Source organism: Canis lupus, chromosome 3 (genome assembly GCF_048164855.1).
Source record: "Canis lupus baileyi chromosome 3, mCanLup2.hap1, whole genome shotgun sequence".
Taxonomy (NCBI): domain Eukaryota; kingdom Metazoa; phylum Chordata; class Mammalia; order Carnivora; family Canidae; genus Canis; species Canis lupus.
In genome coordinates this window covers 38,369,710-38,386,995 of record NC_132840.1, presented here as the reverse complement: position 1 = coordinate 38,386,995, position 17,286 = coordinate 38,369,710, and the positions used below count along the sequence as shown (strand labels likewise).

The 17,286-nt window shown below is 39.1% G+C and overlaps 1 long non-coding RNA gene across 1 annotated transcript; it reads left to right on the top strand.

The window, feature by feature from the left end:
- Nucleotides 1-21: 21 nt before the first annotated feature.
- Nucleotides 22-16,520, top strand: LOC140630390 (uncharacterized). Its single transcript, XR_012028161.1, has 3 exons — nt 22-279; nt 15,472-15,577; nt 16,451-16,520. It is a non-coding gene; the product is annotated as an uncharacterized lncRNA (long non-coding RNA).
- Nucleotides 16,521-17,286: the final 766 nt, after the last annotated feature.

The window sequence follows — 17,286 nt, the reverse complement described above, 5'->3', positions numbered from 1 at the left end:
TTCTTTTAGGATGTCACAATAGGAGCATGGGGTTGGGCAAGCCTTTTATCGGGGCCCCTCCAGAAAAAGGCCTCACTCACTCACTCACTCAGGGCGGGGAAGACACCCAGAGGAATGTGAGGGCATGAAGGGGGAGTCCAACCAAACAGGCGGAGCAGGTTTCCAGAGACTTTGGGATGGGAGTGAGTGAATCGTGCATAGGAGGCTATCAGGTCAGGAATTCCAGCTGCTTTCCAGAGGGTAAATCAGCACCATGGTGGATCTGCGGACTCCAGCCACGTGAGTACCCAGGCGAGCTACAGAATCCATAGCACGTGGCTAGGAGGAGGTGGGAGTGTCTCATTGGGGTCAAATGCTGAAGATTTACAGATAGGATGAGGCTCTGGGGAAATAGTTGGAGAGGTGGAATATCCTAGGAGTCAGAAGCGATTTCTTGAGGCCATACTGCCTGGATTCTCATTCTAGTCCTCCACTCGTTGGCTGTGTGACCTTGGCCAGTTACTTAAATCCTCTGTGTCTCATGTTCCTCATCTAGGATGCTAATAGAGTCTCAATCATAAATTCATTGTGAAGATTAAATAAATGAGAAGGAGAAAAGCAGCCCCCAACATCTGTGAACCCGCCTAACACTAAAAGCAAGGCTTTGGTGTTGTTAGGTGCTGGCCCGGCATTTGTAGGTAGGCTGCAGTGTTTCTTCTGCTGAACATAAATAGTCTCATAAATGAGACCCCTCCAATAAAGGTAGCTTTTTTTCCCCACACACATACAAAAAGAGAGTCACTGTGCAAACCACAAAAAATATCAAACTTCCCCCTCTCCCGACTAATATGAGTGATGCTGCCACTTTGCTAATTACTTCTTTAGCTTCTTTCTATTATTCTCCCTTCTAGATAAGATTCATTAAGATATCCAATCAGAATTACCCTTGCTTCATAATAGCAGCAAATACAGAGCAAGCCCTGCCTCCTTGAACCCTTTCCAAAGTCACCTGACCCTGACTTACATCCTCTAGGTCCCTTTTAACACCTTTTACTGCAATACCCCATGGTTCCCCATAATGTGTAGTCTTCCTCATTGCAATGAGTCAAGCAACCCAGTGTTCAATTATAGATGTGTTCCTGGTGGTCTTTGGCCAGAGGCCATGGACACAAATTAATAAATGGAAGCATGTAGAATAGTTCCTAGCACAGAGTAAGCACCATATCAGTGATGCCATCATAATTACTGGTTAGATTACCAAGGCAGCCTTAGGCACAAGGAGATCTAAGAGGGAAAGCTACAGGACAGAGGCCACGTAGAATAGTAGATTTATAGCAGGAGATTTCAATTTAAGTCCCAACCTACAATTCAAAATAGTAAATAACACTTTATTGTACACGTCAAAAGTGTCAGACACAGAGTGAATGTTTGATGTAGAGGATCTCACTTATTTACTGTGATACCATGGGCAACTTCCTTAACCTCTTACAGCCTCAGTTTCTCCATCTGTACAAAATGGGAAAAATAAAAATACATATAGGTTTGCTGTAAGGTTCCAACAAGAACATAAATGTATTATAGGCCACAAATTTTATTAAAATGTTGCTTAGATAGGCAAAGTCCAGGTGGTAGGCCTAAGGCAGTCCTATTATTTCAACTTGAACCCAAGGTTAACAAAAATGCCCAGAAAGCTAAGTTGATTTAAAGTAAAGTTGCTAAAAAAAATAAAAAATAAAAAAATAAAGTTGCTGAAATTCCTATATTATTATACCTTCTCATAGATGAGGCCTACACTCATTTGAGGTTTAATTTTATTTCTTTAGAAGATGGTGAAAAGACCTCTGTCAGGAACCCCTTCCTTGGCTTCATTTCCATTTCGTTCCTTTCCGGGGAGACCAGGAACAATGAAAAGTTTTTGGCTCCATGTCACTTATTGACACAAGCAAGACACTTGAGACCTGGTTTCTCAAAATGGAAATAAAGCCAATTCGTACCTTATATATTTGTGGTGAGGATCCAATAAAAAGGTGTCCATGCTACCATATTATACGCTACAAAGGGACACTATTATTCCATCTGAAATTGTGTCCCAGAGAGTGGTCTCTCACTTGGGGACTCATTGTCTGCTTTCTGAGGGGTAGGCTATTGGCCAACAACCAAGGTGTTTGCTCATGTGTGTCCATGAATCACCCTTTCTTATTAAGCTATCTACATCAGGCAGGGTGCAGGGAACCCCACATTGGGTTTTGGGAAACAGGTTTCTCTCTTCCCTAACAATCCAAAGGAAAGCAGTCTGGGTTAGTATGGGGCTCTGTGCCACAAGCTACCCCAGGTTTCCGACAACTTGTTTCTCTACCATCCCTAGAGTGTCATCTTCATTTCTGGCTGTGGCTGGGTTACTGTCTTAATCAGATTTCCAGCTTGCAGGGAGGAAATAAAGAGGAGTGCTGCAGAAGGGACATTCATTGTCTTTAAGGAGGTGACCTGGAGGCTCCATGTATCACTTACTCTTAGTCACATTCCACACTTCAAGGAAGGATGAAAAATGTAGTCTCTAGCTGGGTGATCAAGTGACCAGTTTCAATTAGGGAGTTTTATTAATCTAAATTCCAGATCAGGAATAATAGAAGCAAGGAAAGCATCATGGAAATGAATACTGATCAATTATCCATTGGGTTCCTGAGCCTAAGCTTGTATCTGTATTGAATAAATATCTAGATGAAAAGCAGAGTAAACTTAATCAGATGCTTGAATTATCCAATGCCAAAAATCAAATATTTGGAATCATCCCAGTGAATCTTCATATTTCTTAGTTTCTTTCTAGATCTTGGCACTGAGTAGACAGGCTCCTAGCCACGTAAATCACTACATGAACACTCACATGCACCCACACACATATAGGCCTTGTGTGTGTGTTCATATAAATCTATATATATTTACAATATAGATATATGCTTGCACAGATCTTAATTTTGTACTAGAGGAACATAAGTCTTACCTAGTTACCTTCCTCTTTTTGGTGGGATCATGGCATTGTTGAAAAAAGTAAATTCTGGGGCACCTGGGTGGCTCAGTGGGTTAAGCATCTGACTTCAGCTCAGGTCATGATCCCAGGGTCCTGGGCTCCAGCCCCATGTCAGGCCCCCTGTTCAGTGGAGAGCCTGCTTCTCCCTCTCCTTCTGCCCTCCTCCCTGCTTGTGCTCTCTCTCACTTTCTATCTCTCATTTGCTTTCTCTCTCTCAAATAAATAAATATAATCTTAAAAAAAAAAAAGGTAAATTCTTTGAAGCCAGAGGTCTAGGTTTAAATGCAGCCTGTGTCATTGATACACATCGAAACTCTGCATGAGTTACTCCATTTTCTTGACTTCTGTTCCACATTTGTAAAACGAGTATCATAGAATCTGCCTCAAAATACTATTTTGAACCTAAATACAATGCCATACTTATTTGCCTTACTAATACTGCAGGTATAGTGGGTACACAATCAATATTAACTGTTACTTTATTATGAAGCAAGTGAGCACCAGCACAAGTTAAAGGCAGGGCAAGAATTTCCATCCTCATTCTTAATATGAAGAATAATCCTTTCATTTTTTTCTTTCCTTTTATTTTTTTTGAACAATCCTTTCTAAACCTGTACTGCTCTCAGCTATACTTATTTAAAAAAAGAAAATTTGTTAAGATAATTTCTCAAAATAAATTATTTCTGGAAGCATAACATAGATATCGAAAAGTACATAAGTCATAAGCATATAGCTCACTGATTTTTCCTAATGGGATCCTGCCCATGCCATAAGCACTCAGATCAAGAATCAGAACATTACCAGCACCCCAGAAGTCCCTTCATTACCCTCTCTGAGAATAACTACTATATTTTATTATAAATGAATTTTTTACCTTTGTATACTTTATAGAAATAGGATCACATATAGATATTCCTACATCTCACTTTTTTCACCCTATGGAATGATTGAGAGATTCATCCATATTGTTGCTTGTAGTTGTGGCTTTGCTTCATCGCTCTTTGCTGTATAGTGTTTCAGTGAATATATTACAATTTATTGATCTAGTCTACTGTTGATGGACATTTGGGTGGTTTCTGGATTTTGACTATTTTCAATAATGCTGCTAAAAACATTCTTGTAGTTGTCTTTGGTGAATACATTTCTCTTGAGTACGTATCTGTGACTGGAATTTCTCAGTGTTAAGATTTGTACATGTTTACCATTTGTAAACATGCAGAAAGTAGTGGAAGTATTCCTTATTTTTAAAATAAGATTTATTTATTTAAGATAGAGAAAGGGAGAGTGTGAACACAGCGGGGAGGGGCAGAGGGAAAGAGAGTCTCAAGCAGACTCTGTGTTGAGCATAGAACCTGATGTGGGGCTTGCTTGATCTCATGACCCTGAGATCATGATCAGAGCCGAAACAAGGAGTCAGATGCTCAACTGACTGTGCCACCCGGATGCCTCAGTATTCCTTATTTTTAATTGATAGAACCTTGAGAAGCTTTGATAGTCCTACATGCTTCCAATCTCTCTTAGTGGACCTATACGTCCTGGAATCCAGGGATATACTCTTACTCTTTAGGTAAGGAATCAAAAGCTTCCAGATAACCTAGTGTATTAGTTATCTACTGCTATACAACACATCCCCTCCAAACATAGTGGCCTAAAATAGAAGTACATATACATATTTACTACCTCTCACAATTTTTTAAGTGAGGAATCGAGGTGTAACTTGGCTGGTGGTTGAAAGTTAAAGTCCAATCAGATTGAATCAGATGTTGGTCTGGGCTGCAGTCACCTGAAGAGTTAATCACAGGATTCACTTTCAGGGTGGTTCTCTCTTATAACTGACAAATTGGTGCTGGCTGTTGGCAGGAAGCCTCAGGTTTTCCCCACATGAGTCTATCCAGAAGGCTGCCTGAGTATCCTGACAATAGGGTCGCTGGCCTCCTCCAGTGTGAGCAACCCAAGAGCCCAAGGTAGAAGCAGCAATGTTTTTTATGACCTCACCTTGGACATCACACACTTTCTCAATATTTTATTGATCATCCTAGTTGTCCTTATTCAATAGGAAAGGGCTCTACATATAGTCATGAATATCAGAAAGTGAGGATCATTGGGGCCATTTTAGAGATTGGCCACCACACCAATAAGCCCTTCCTACCAGCAGATAAAGACTTCCCTGAGATCATTGGATCCCCAAGTGATTAGCACAGGGAACAGGTAAATCTTGATGGACAAGGAAAGGAAAAGAGAGAATACACAGAGCACGTAAGTTCAGGGAGAAAGGTAGGCCTGAACATGCCACCAAGAGGGAGTTTGTTGTAGCATTTTGAGTATCTGAGTAGGAGTAAAGGAAAATGTATTTGGGGCACAGTGTTTGGAAGACTATATGTAGCAGCCCAGGAAAATTTTCCTTTGTTTACTAATTAGATCATGTTTTTGGACCATGAAGACTCACTTCAGGCATTGTTTACCTGAAAGTAATAGTCAAATTGAGTATTCTCAGATTTTCTCACAGGTTATTCAATTTACCATCCATCCATCCATCTGTCTATCTCTTATTAAGCATCTAGCAAATGCCAGGTCTATTCTAGAGGCTGATGGGGAATGTAGAAATGAGCAAATACACAAACCTGATATAGGGAATGGGGGAGAGAGAACTAATATCTATTGTGCACCTACTGTATTCCTGTACTTCACATTTATCTTTTTAAGTAATTCTCATAACTACTCCAGATATTGGGCATAATGATTCCCACTTGGCAGATGAATAAACAGACTTGAGAGTTCATTTATTCACTCAGAGTTGGAGCTGAAAATTGGTGAAGCTGAGCGCTCTGCAGATAACAATGGTACAAAGTAGAAAGTGATTAAATGCCAAAAAAGTAAAAAAAAAAATCTGCATGTAGTCCAACGGCAGCTCAGAGAATAGAGTGAGTTCTTTGGCTTGGGGAAGTAAAAGAATGCTTTATGGATCCAGCATTTCAGCTGGATCTGGATAGATGAATAGGAGGTAATGGGAAAAGGCCATATGTCAGGAGTAAAGAATATCAAAAACAAAGGCATGAAGGTAGGAATGGATATTAATAATGATCATACACATGGAGGCATCCACATATAATGTAGTTAGACAAGTGTGCATGAAAGAAAGAACTGGTTGGTAGAAGTGAACAAAATGGGTTTGGGCTACACAGACAGCAGACAGATACCAAACCTCACTATTCTATAATATGACAGGAAGACAGAAGGCTAGATCATCATTATACACCTGAATGGGAATTCCTTTCAGACTTCTTGGATAACATTTTCTTTCAGATTATTATTAATTAAATTATGATTGTACCTTCACACTCAGCAACAACAATAAGACTGACAAATTACATAAGATTATTCAAATTAGGGATCCCTGGGTGGCGCAGCAGCTTAGCGCCTGCCTTTGGCCCAGGGCGCGATCCTGGAGACCTGGGATCGAATCCCACGTCAGGCTCCTGGTGCATGGAGCCTGCTTCTCCCTCTGCCTGTGTCTCTGCCTCTCTCTCTCTCTCTGTGTGACTATCATAAATAAATAAAAATTAAAAAAAAAACCCTCCAATTAAGAGACAAATCTTCCTTTAAAAAAAGATTATTCAAATTATTAAATAAAAATGAGAAATGCCATTGATCGGTAACATGGGCAGTAAATGAACTGATGGTGAGGTCCGTTGCTAGTTAAGGAAGGGAGGAAACCTATGGGAAAATACAGCAGGCTCTAAGGCTATTGATTCCCTGAAAAATTCAAGAATCTCAGAATGAGGAGTGGCCTGAAGGATTATTTCCTTTAACTTTGCAGTTTACATAGGAGAAAACTGAGATCAGAAAGTAGGAGGGACTTGTTCTCTTAGAGCAGAGCTCCTTCTAATACATCTCAGCTTTTTTTTTTTCTTTTAAGATTTTATTTATTTATTCATGAGAGACACAGAGAGAAAAAGAGAGGCAGAGACACAGGCAGAAGGAGAAGCAGGCTCCATGCAGGGAGCCTGATGTGGGACTCGATCCCAGATCTCCAGGATCACGCCCTGGGCCAAAGGCAGACGCTAAACCACCAAGCCACTGGGGCTGCCCACATCTCAGCTTTATGAGAAGAACGGTACAATCCCTGATACTAGGAAGGTTAAGAGTATGAAGGTTGTTATGAAAATCACTAGTTGTAAAATATGTCTGTTGGGAGTTGAATTGTGTCTTCCTCAAATCCATAATTTGAGATCCTAACTTTCAAGAAGACATGGTCTTATTTGGAAGTAAGGTGGGTGCAGATAAAATTAATTAAGATAAAAAAAAATTAATTAAGATAAGGTCATGTTGAAGTACAGTGGGCCCTGAATACAACGTGACTGGTGTCCTTATTAAAAGAGGAAATTTAAATATGCACATAGGGAGAGTGCTATGTGAACATGAAGGAAGAGATTGGAGCAATATGTCTATAGGACAAGAAATAGTGAAAATTGCCAGGAAGCCACTAGAATCTAAAAAGGAGGCATGAAACAGTCTCCCTAACAGCCCTCAGAAGGAACCAACCCTGTGACGCCTTGACTGTATACTTCTAGCCTCCAGAACTGTAAGACTATACATTCCTGTTGTTTAAGCTACCTAGTGTGTGTTACTTTTTATGACAGCCTTAGGAAACTGATACAATCACTAAAAGAAAGAAAGGTTATACGGAAACCACAGGAAGTAGGCAATGTGAAGGAGGAGCAGTGGATTAATGAAATAACAAAGCCATTCATTAATCCATTCAAATGCGGAGTATGCATGAGGCAACTCACTTGGCCCTAGAGCTGATAAATGAAGAAGTAGAATATAACTCTTTGCCTTGAGAAGTTGAAAGTGTGGTCTGGTGAAGTTCACAACAGAAGTAAATGTTACGGGGACCCAAAGGATTTGGATGCAGAATGTAACATCTGAGCCAAGTTTTGAGGGATGAGTATGTTTGCTTGCTGGTTGCTAAATGGAGTTGATTATTTCTGCCACTGGAAAGAGCTTCCTAAAGTCTCCATCCTGGTCCTCATAGCCATCAAAGAGACAACATCACAGACTTGCTAAATTTCTCCAATCCAGCATTTCAGACAAACAGCCTCAACAACCCAGGCCAGTTATCTCAATTTCCTGCCCTAGTTGGCCTGCCATTCGTAGGAAAAACAGGAACAGAGATGCTGACCTCTGGCTGCTTGGCCCAAATCCCCTTAGAGCTTCAGGCTCCTGTAAGAACTGGCTTCAAAGACTCACCCCAGTGGGGGGTCTTCCTATCCTGGCTACCCAGACCTCTCTACAGTGCTGAAAAGTCAGATTGTGTTATTTATGTATAAAAACAACAACAAAAATAACCTTTTCTTTCCAAATATTCCATGCATAGGAAGCCAAGCCTTCAGCAGATCATTGCTATGTTGACATTTTGAAGAACTATGCTTCCAGGCTCTGGAACAGGAGCCAGGTCTGCTGGCTTTGGTCTTGAGATGTCTTGGCTGTCTCATATTAAGGACCCCCAGGCTCCCAAACTTGAGCTCTCAGCAGCCAGTGCTCTGAGTAATGCTGGTAGGAAACACAGCAAAGAACAGAGCCAATTGCAGCTGGAGTTACATCTGCCTCTGTGGAATGATGTCAAGTGTGTTAGGGGGAAGAAAAGGGGCATCTCTAAACTGTAATTGTTTTCCTACTGGTCAGTCATGCTCCCTGAAATTCCACTAAGATGATGGACCTTTAGGTCCATGAGCAAGAACAATGGGACAGGAGAGGGTCTGCACACAAACCAGCAGTCTTTGCTTGGTTGGTTACATTGAAAAGCCTTTAAGCAGGGCATGCATGGTCAGTTGCCCTAGGCCCCAGGGTTTCCCTAGAGTATTGCATCAAGTCTCATTTCAGTGGTTGAAACCTGCCTGGCTCCTTCAAACATTTGTTTTTGAAACCCCTGCTCAACTCATCCATACATAAGGTTTTGACTACCACCTGGATGGAAATATTTTAAAATTTCCACCTCCAGTTCATATCTTTCTCTTCAGGCTCTGAACCTTCTAACTACCTGTCCCTGCACACATGATACCCAACTAATTCATCATCTTTACTCACAAAACTATCCTCCTCCAGGGTTCTCTTTACCCTATTTCCCAAGTCAGAAAATTGGAAAGCATCCTTGACCATTCCCTTCCTAGCATATGAAATCAATAACTAAGATTTACTAACTTTACTTCCTAAAAGTTTCTTCTAACTGTTCTTCCTCCCGTGCTTTCTGATAAATTCTCTAATTCAGGACTACATCATCTTTTGTTTAGACGACTAGAGCAGCTTCCAAGAGGGTCTCCTTATTATCAGCTCATCCCCACCCAGTTCATTCTCTACTTAGCAGCTGAGGTATCTTTAAAAAGTATAAATATGCACTCAAAAAGCTCCTACTACAAGAAAACTACCTTAACATAATAAGGACCATATGTGAAAAACTTATAGCTAATAGCATATACAGTGGTCAAAGATCAAAAGTTTTCCTCTGTGATCAGGACAAGCATGCCTGCTTTAGACTGCTTTCTATTCAACATAACACTGGAAGTCCTAACCAGAGTAATTAGGCAAGAAAAGGAAATAAAAGATATCCAAATTAGAAAGGCAGATGTAAAATTATCTCTGTTTGCAGATGATATAATTTTATATGGAGAAAATCCTAAAGATAAAAAAAAAACCCTATTAAAGCTAGTAAACAACTCAACAAAGTTGCAAAATACGAAATCAACATGCAAAATATCAGTTGCTCTTCTGTACTTTAAAAATGAACAATCTGAAAAGAAATTAAGATGATAATAGCATCAGAAAGAATAAAATACTTAGGAATAAACTAAATCAAGACAGCAAAAGAATTGCACACCAAAAACTTCAAAATATTGGTGAAAGAAGTTAAAGGAGACACAGATAATGGAAAGAAACCTTGTGTTAATGGAAGGGAAGACTTATTATTGCTAAGATGTCAATGCTACCAAAAGCCATCTACAGATTTAATGCATTTCTTATTAAAATTCCAGTGATAGAAATGGAACAACCTATTCTAAAATTCATAGGAAGTCTCAAGGGACCTGGAATAGCCAAAACAAACTTGAAAAAAAAAAAAAAAAAAAGAACCAAACTAGAGATCTCACACTTTCTGATTTTAAAACATTGCAATGCTATGGTAATCAAAACAATGAGGTACTGGCAGAAAGATAGACATATAGATCAATGGAACATTGATATGGTAATAACCCCTCACATATATGGCAAATGATTTTCAAGAAGAGTGCCAAGACCATTCAATGGGGAAAAGGACAGTTTTTTCAACAAATGGTGTTTAGAAAATTGGATATCTATCCAAAAAAAAAAAAAAAAAGTTGGATACTTAACCTTACCTCATATGCAAAAATTAACTCAAAATGGATCAAAGATCTAACTGTAACAGCTAAAACTATAAAACTCTTAGAAGTATATATATAGGGATCCCTGGGTGGCGCAGCGGTTTGGCGCCTGCCTTTGGCCCAGGGCGCGAGCCTGGAGACCCAGGATCGAATCCCACGTCAGGCTCCCGGTGCATGGAGCATGCTTCTCCCTCTGCCTATGTCTGTGCCTCTCTCTCTCTCTCTCTCTGTATGACTATCATAAATAAAATAAAAAAAAAGACTTAAAAAAAAAGAAGTATATGTATATATATATATACACATACACATATGTATATATGCATATGTATACAGTATATACATAATGTATATATATAAGTAAATATATATATATAAATTTACTTTGGTATCCTCACATTTATTGACAAACTTTACAGAAATTCTGTTATACAAAAGAGGAAACTGAGACCAGAAAAAATAAGAAATTTGCTTAAGATCAACTAGGTCTTAATTGGATCCTGAGCAGAATGTGATTCTTAAGGTAAGACCTCTGGCCAACTCAAAGTAAAACCTTATAAAAGAATGCAGCTTTTAAAACCAGAAAGAACATTGACTAAAGCCAAAAAATTGGATGTTTTTAAACCTTTCTGTTGACTCAAGTTCGTCGTCATTAACATGGAGATAATAATATCTGACCTTTTGCAAGTCACAGTAAGAGGAGGTGGGGACAAGGAAGAGAGACCCATGACTTAGCCCTTCAGGCCCTCTGGAGCTGGAGAAATTCACAGCAGAGTCTGAAGAAGAGCTATGTGGGGAGATGATACCTACCCTGGAAATGAGAGGCGATGGAAATAGAAATGAAGGAGGGAAGGAAAATTAAAATGAAGGTGAACTCTGTTTTAAAAAAAAAAAAAGTGGTATGAGAAAAGATTTTGGAAACTTGTCTCATCTATCAATGAGAAAGGAATGAGAAATATGTATATCATGTCAATTACCCTAAAAAAAAAAAATTCTGAGTGATTTCCAAAGGCAGTGTGACATAGCAGAGAGAGTACTGTGAACTCCAGCTTTGGTTTCACAACTTCCTACCTTTGGCAACATTTGGACATATCATGGAAGTGCTTCATCTTCCAGGTCCCTCTCTCTAAAACAGCAACATTAATACCTACCTGACCTCCTGGGAAGAATAAAGTGAGGAAGAGAGGTATATATTATTCGAAAAGTTACAATGCCATTTGGGTCCAGGTTAAAAATCACTTTTCCTGGCCATACGACCCACACACCATTTCACTATTCTGAACCTGTTTACTCATCTGTAAAAGACTTAAAAATAGAATCCACCACAGATTGTTAAAAAGATTAAATGAAACAGTGGAAGTAAATGCTTAGCATGGCGTCTGGCGCATATTAAGGACTAAATAAATGGCTGTGTTTGTAGTAGATACCAGCAACAACAGCAGAAGACACATTTCTTTATTGCTGGGAAAGAAAAAAAGGTAAGATCTATTGGGAATTCTAGGAAAAGAATTCATGACAATTTTTTAAAAATCCAGCTTGCTTGGTCTTCTTAATTTCTCCTTACTCTGATCAACAGCAAGAGAATGGCATGCTAGAGGTGATGTGTGTGTATCTGTGAATTTTTTTTTTTTTTTGACTCTGCAAGGTTAGAAGCTTCTTGTCTCCTATGATTGAACACCCCCAAGACATTGGATCATTTCCTGAACTTCATTTATTTAATAACTAATCTTTTATTGCCTTCCGTCCTTTAAAACTGGCTGGCCAGTCTCATTCCCACCCCCACCCTACAAGGTCTCACCTCTTTAATCATTTGGATAATGCTGAGACACACTACAAACCATCTTAATAGAGGGCTGATAAGTGAAGGCCATTTTTCCTCCCGTCTGCTTCTCCACCCAGCAGTATTTCGGATGATTTTCAATAATCCCAGAAAATCACTCATGTAGTTCCCCCCACAGTCACCTAGTTAATATCTCCAGTCAACAGGTTTCTTTTGGCTCTTTTTTCTGGGAAAACTGGCTACAAAGGCCCCAGAACTCCAGAGGAATGAGTCTGTACCTGAAATTTGTACAAACTAAGCGTAATTGCAAGAGTAACATTTTCCCAAGCTAATAAGAATAGCTACCACCTCTGAGCCATAATTGTGTGCCAGGCACTGTGCCAACAACTGTATCTGTATTATCATGCTTAATTCTCATAAAACCCACTAAGGAATCTTCTCATGTCCATTTTATGGATGGAGAAACATAGTCTGGGACACTGGTGCTCAAAGTGTGGTCCTCCAAGTAACAGCACTGGAACATGTTAGCATTGGAAATTCTCCAGCTCTACCGCAAAACTAGTGATAAGAATCTCTGGGGGTAAGTGATGTTCAGGAACCTATGTTTTAACAAACTCCTATGCTAGTTCTGCTACAGACTAAACATTTGAAAAGCACTGGAGTACAAAAGGTACATAACCTGCCAAATTCACGGACCTAATAAGTAGCAGAGAGAAACTTAGAAATCAAAGTCTAGCGGACTGCTAACCAAGTCAGAAAGGCTCTAGAATGAGATAGCCCACAAAGTTTTAAGATTTCGAGTAAAATTGCCTGTACAATATAGACATCTATTATTTCATATAATAGATGTGCAGAAGTATTTCTATTTTGGGATTGATTTAATTGAGCATTTCAGGATGCCTGGGTGGCTCAGCGATTGAGTGTCTGCCTTTGGCTCAGGGTGTGATCCCAGGATCTGGGATCAAGTCCCACATTGGGCTCCCTGCATGGAGCCTGCTTCTCCCTCTGCCTAGGTCTCTGCTTCTCTGTGTGTGTGTGTGTCTCTTATGAATAAATAAATAAAATCTTTAAAACAAATATTGAGCATTTCAATGGCTTTATGGTTCCAGCTCAAAGGCATCTCTCTCATTCTCCCAGCTTTCTCTTCATGGACATAAGAGGGCTGCAGCAATTCTGGGCATTACATCTTGTCTCTCAATGCCCAGGTGTCTGAAGTGGTGGTGGAAGAAAAGGCTCCATCTCTTCTTCCATGTCTTTTTATGAACAATACTTTTTTTCCCAAGAGGTACTTTCCCAAATACACCTCCTCTCATGCATTACTGCTCAGCATTTCATCACATGCTCATTCCTAAACCAATCACTGGGAAGAAAAATGAAATAATATGATTGAAGAAGACTAATTAAGATTCCCTCACTTGGGACACCTGGGTGGCACAGTTGGTTAAGCATCCAACTTGGTTTTGGCTCAGGTTGTGATCTCAGGATCTTGAGATCAAGCCTGGAATCTGGTTCTGCCCCCAGTGCAGTGTCTACTTGAGATTCTCTCTTCCTCTTTCTCTGTCCCTCCCACTCATGCTCTCTCTCTCTCAAATAAATAAATCTTAAAAAAAAAAAAAAAAGGATTCACCTCACTTGAAGCACATGTATGCCTACATGAACACAGTGGTTGGAAGTTCTAGGTCAGAACAATGGGGAGAAATTACAAAATGATGAGAAATAAGTTTAGATTCACAGGGTAACATCAGATGATAGGAATCCAGATAGAAAAATTGAGAGTTTATGCCATAGGAAATAGATAGCCTATAAATTTTTGAGTTGGGGAGACAAACATATAAGGACATACATGCAAAGAGTCTGCTGATAATGTGGAGGGTAGATGGGTGTAAGACTCAGGAGAGGGAATGAGGAGGGGTCTGGGAGGACCAGATATTGGTATAGCTTGGTAGAATTTGCCAAGGCCCTAGTCTAGGTAGGTGGCAATGGCTATGAAGGTAGGGAATGGACAAAGTCATTTGGAAGGAAAATGGGCCAGAATGGGTGACTGATTGGCTATGAGAAGACAAAGAAGGGGATGAGTCAAGGGTTACAGGCTGGCTTCATGTCTGTGACCAGTTGTTCTTCTGCCTTCATGAAGCCATGATGGAAAGAAAAGTGCTGACTTGCTGACTCCTGCAAAAGGAATTTAGGCAAGTTAAAGAAACACTGTCAGAGGTACCATGGGTTATTTAGGGGTATATGCTTAAATTCTCAAATTCAAAGCTTCGTTTTGTGAATAATAGTAATACTAATAGTGCCATTTATTGCCAGTCTGATATGTCTTACTGTTTTAGTTATTTAAATTTATTTTTATTATAGAAAATTTCAAAATAAAATTTATTTTATTGTAGAAAATGTGTCCTTACAAAAATAGGGAAAATCATGTAATCAACTCACATGCACCTGTCAATCAGCTTCACCATGATCAAATCCTGGCAGGTTGATCCTGTTGCCTGTTTTCTCTCTCAGTCCTCCCCAACATCCCAAGCCCACTGTTATCATTATTTCAAATAACAAGTTCACTAAGACATAACTTGCACACCATATAATTCACCTATTTAAGGTATACAACACAATGGTTTTTAGTATATTCGTAAAACTGTGCAACCATCATCACAATCAATTTTAGGACACAATCAATTTTCACCCCGGAAAGAAACCTCATACTCTTTAGATATCACCACTCTGACCGTGCATCTGCCCACCCCTAGCCCAGAGCAACCACTGCTCTGCTTTGCCTGTTAAAAATTTGCCTGTCGCAGTTATTTCAAATAAATGGCATCATACAATATATAACTTTCTGTGACTGGCTTCTTTTACTTAGCATAATGTTTTTGGGGTTCATCCATGTTGTAGCCTATATCAGTACTTTGTTTCATTTTATTACTCAATTATACTCCACTGTATACACATACTACATTGTCTTTTCATCAGTTGATGGATATTTGGGTTCTACTTTTTAGCTTTTATAAATAGCACCACTATGAACATTTGTGTACAGGAATGTTCACATATGAGTGGACGTATGTTTTCATTTATCTTTGGTATATACTAGGAGAGGCATTTCTGGGTCACATGATAACTCTATAGTTAACCTTTTGAGAAACTTCCAGACTATTTTTCATAGCAGCTGCACGATTTTACATTCCCATCAAGTGTATAAAGATGCCAATTTCTCCACATCTTCCCCAACACTTTTTAAAAAAAATTTATTTATTTATTTATTTATTTATTTATTTATTTATTTATTTATGATACAGAGCAAGAAAAGAACTGTGGGGAGAGGCAGAGGGAGAGGGAGAAGCAGGCTCCCCACTGAGCAGGGAGCCCAATCTCAGGACCCCAGGATCATGACCTGAGCCAAAGGTAGACACTTAACAGACTGAGCCACCCAGGCTCCCCTTCCCTAACACTTTTTATTCATTTTATTTTTTTTCAATTTTTAATTTTTAATGTTTTAAGATTTTCTTAAGGCTTTTATTTTTTTTTAGTGTAGTTTTAGGTTCTCAAAATGGGGAGGAGGATATAATTAATTCCCTGTGCCCTCACACATGCAATGCATCCCAATTATCAATATTCTCTTCCAGAGCAGTGTATTTGTTAAAACTGATGAACCTATTATAGGAGAAAGGAGAGAAAAATGAGTGGGGAAAAATCAGAGAGGGTGACAAAACATGAGAGACTCCTAACTCTGGGAAATGAACAAGGGGTAGTGGAAGGGGAGGTGGGTGGGGGGATGGTGTGACTGGGTGACGGGCACTGAGGGGGGCACCTGATGGGTGAGTATTGGGTGTTATACTATATGTTGGCAAATCGAACTCCAATACAAAAAATTAACAACAACAACAACAACAAAAAACAACTGATGAATCTGCATTGACATATAATAATCCCCCAAAGTTTGTAGTTTACACTAATGTTTATTCTTGATATTGTACATTCTATGCATTTGGACAAACATTGAATGACATATATTCATCACTAGAGTATCATAAAGAGTATTTATACTGTCTTAATGATAATTCTATGTTCTGTTTTGATTTCATTTCCCTGATGGATAAAGATGTTGAGCATTTTTTCATGTGCTTATCAGTCATTTGTATATCGTTTTTAGAAAAATATCTGTTCAAATTGGGTTACTTGTCTTTTTATCATTGAGAGGTAAAAGTTCTTTATATAATCAATATATAAGTCCTTTATCAGATATGTAACTTCTAAATATTTTCTCCCACTCTGCAGGTCATTTTCTCTGGATGATGTCCTTTGAAGCAGAAATGTTTTTAATTCTAATGAAGCCCAAGTTAACCTATTTTTTTTTCTCTTATTGTTTATATTTATGGTGTCATAGTTAAGAAACAGTTGCCTCATTCAAGATCACAAAGGTTTACACCTATGCGTTCTTCTAAGAGTTTTATAGTTTTAGCCCTTACATTTACACGTTTGATCCATTTTGAGCTAGTGTTTATAGATGATTTGATAGGGGTCCTACTTCATTCTTTTGCATGTGGATATCCAGTTGTCCCAGCACGATTTGTTGTAAAGAATGATCAAAAGACGATTGAATTATCTTGGCTCCCCTGTCAAAAATCCGTTGATTATCACTCTAGTCACTCTGAAGCAAATTCCAGACATCATGTCAATTTATCTGTAAATATATCAATATGTATTTCTAAATTTTAATGCCCTGCATTTTATCTATCTCATCACTGATCCTCACAACAACTTTCAAGGTACCATTATCCACATTTATCAGAAAAAGACACTGATGCTTGGAGGGATTGCATGACTTGCCCAAGATCAAGCAGCTACTTATGTAATAGAGCCAGATCCAAAGGCTGTGCTCTTCTATTATACCTCACCCAGTGTGGTCAAAGCACAGTGAAATGTAGTAATAGTGAGGGCAGCTTGACCCAGGTAACGCTTGCCTTCCTTTCCTTAAAGGTATCATTTAGCTTGTTTACTTTCTTCATTGGCACCATTACCATCTCTACTTGCCCTTTATACAGCATTCTATCAATTAGGAAAGGAAGAAAAACAACTCTCTAAAAACCCAGAGACTCTCTCTTTGGAATCCA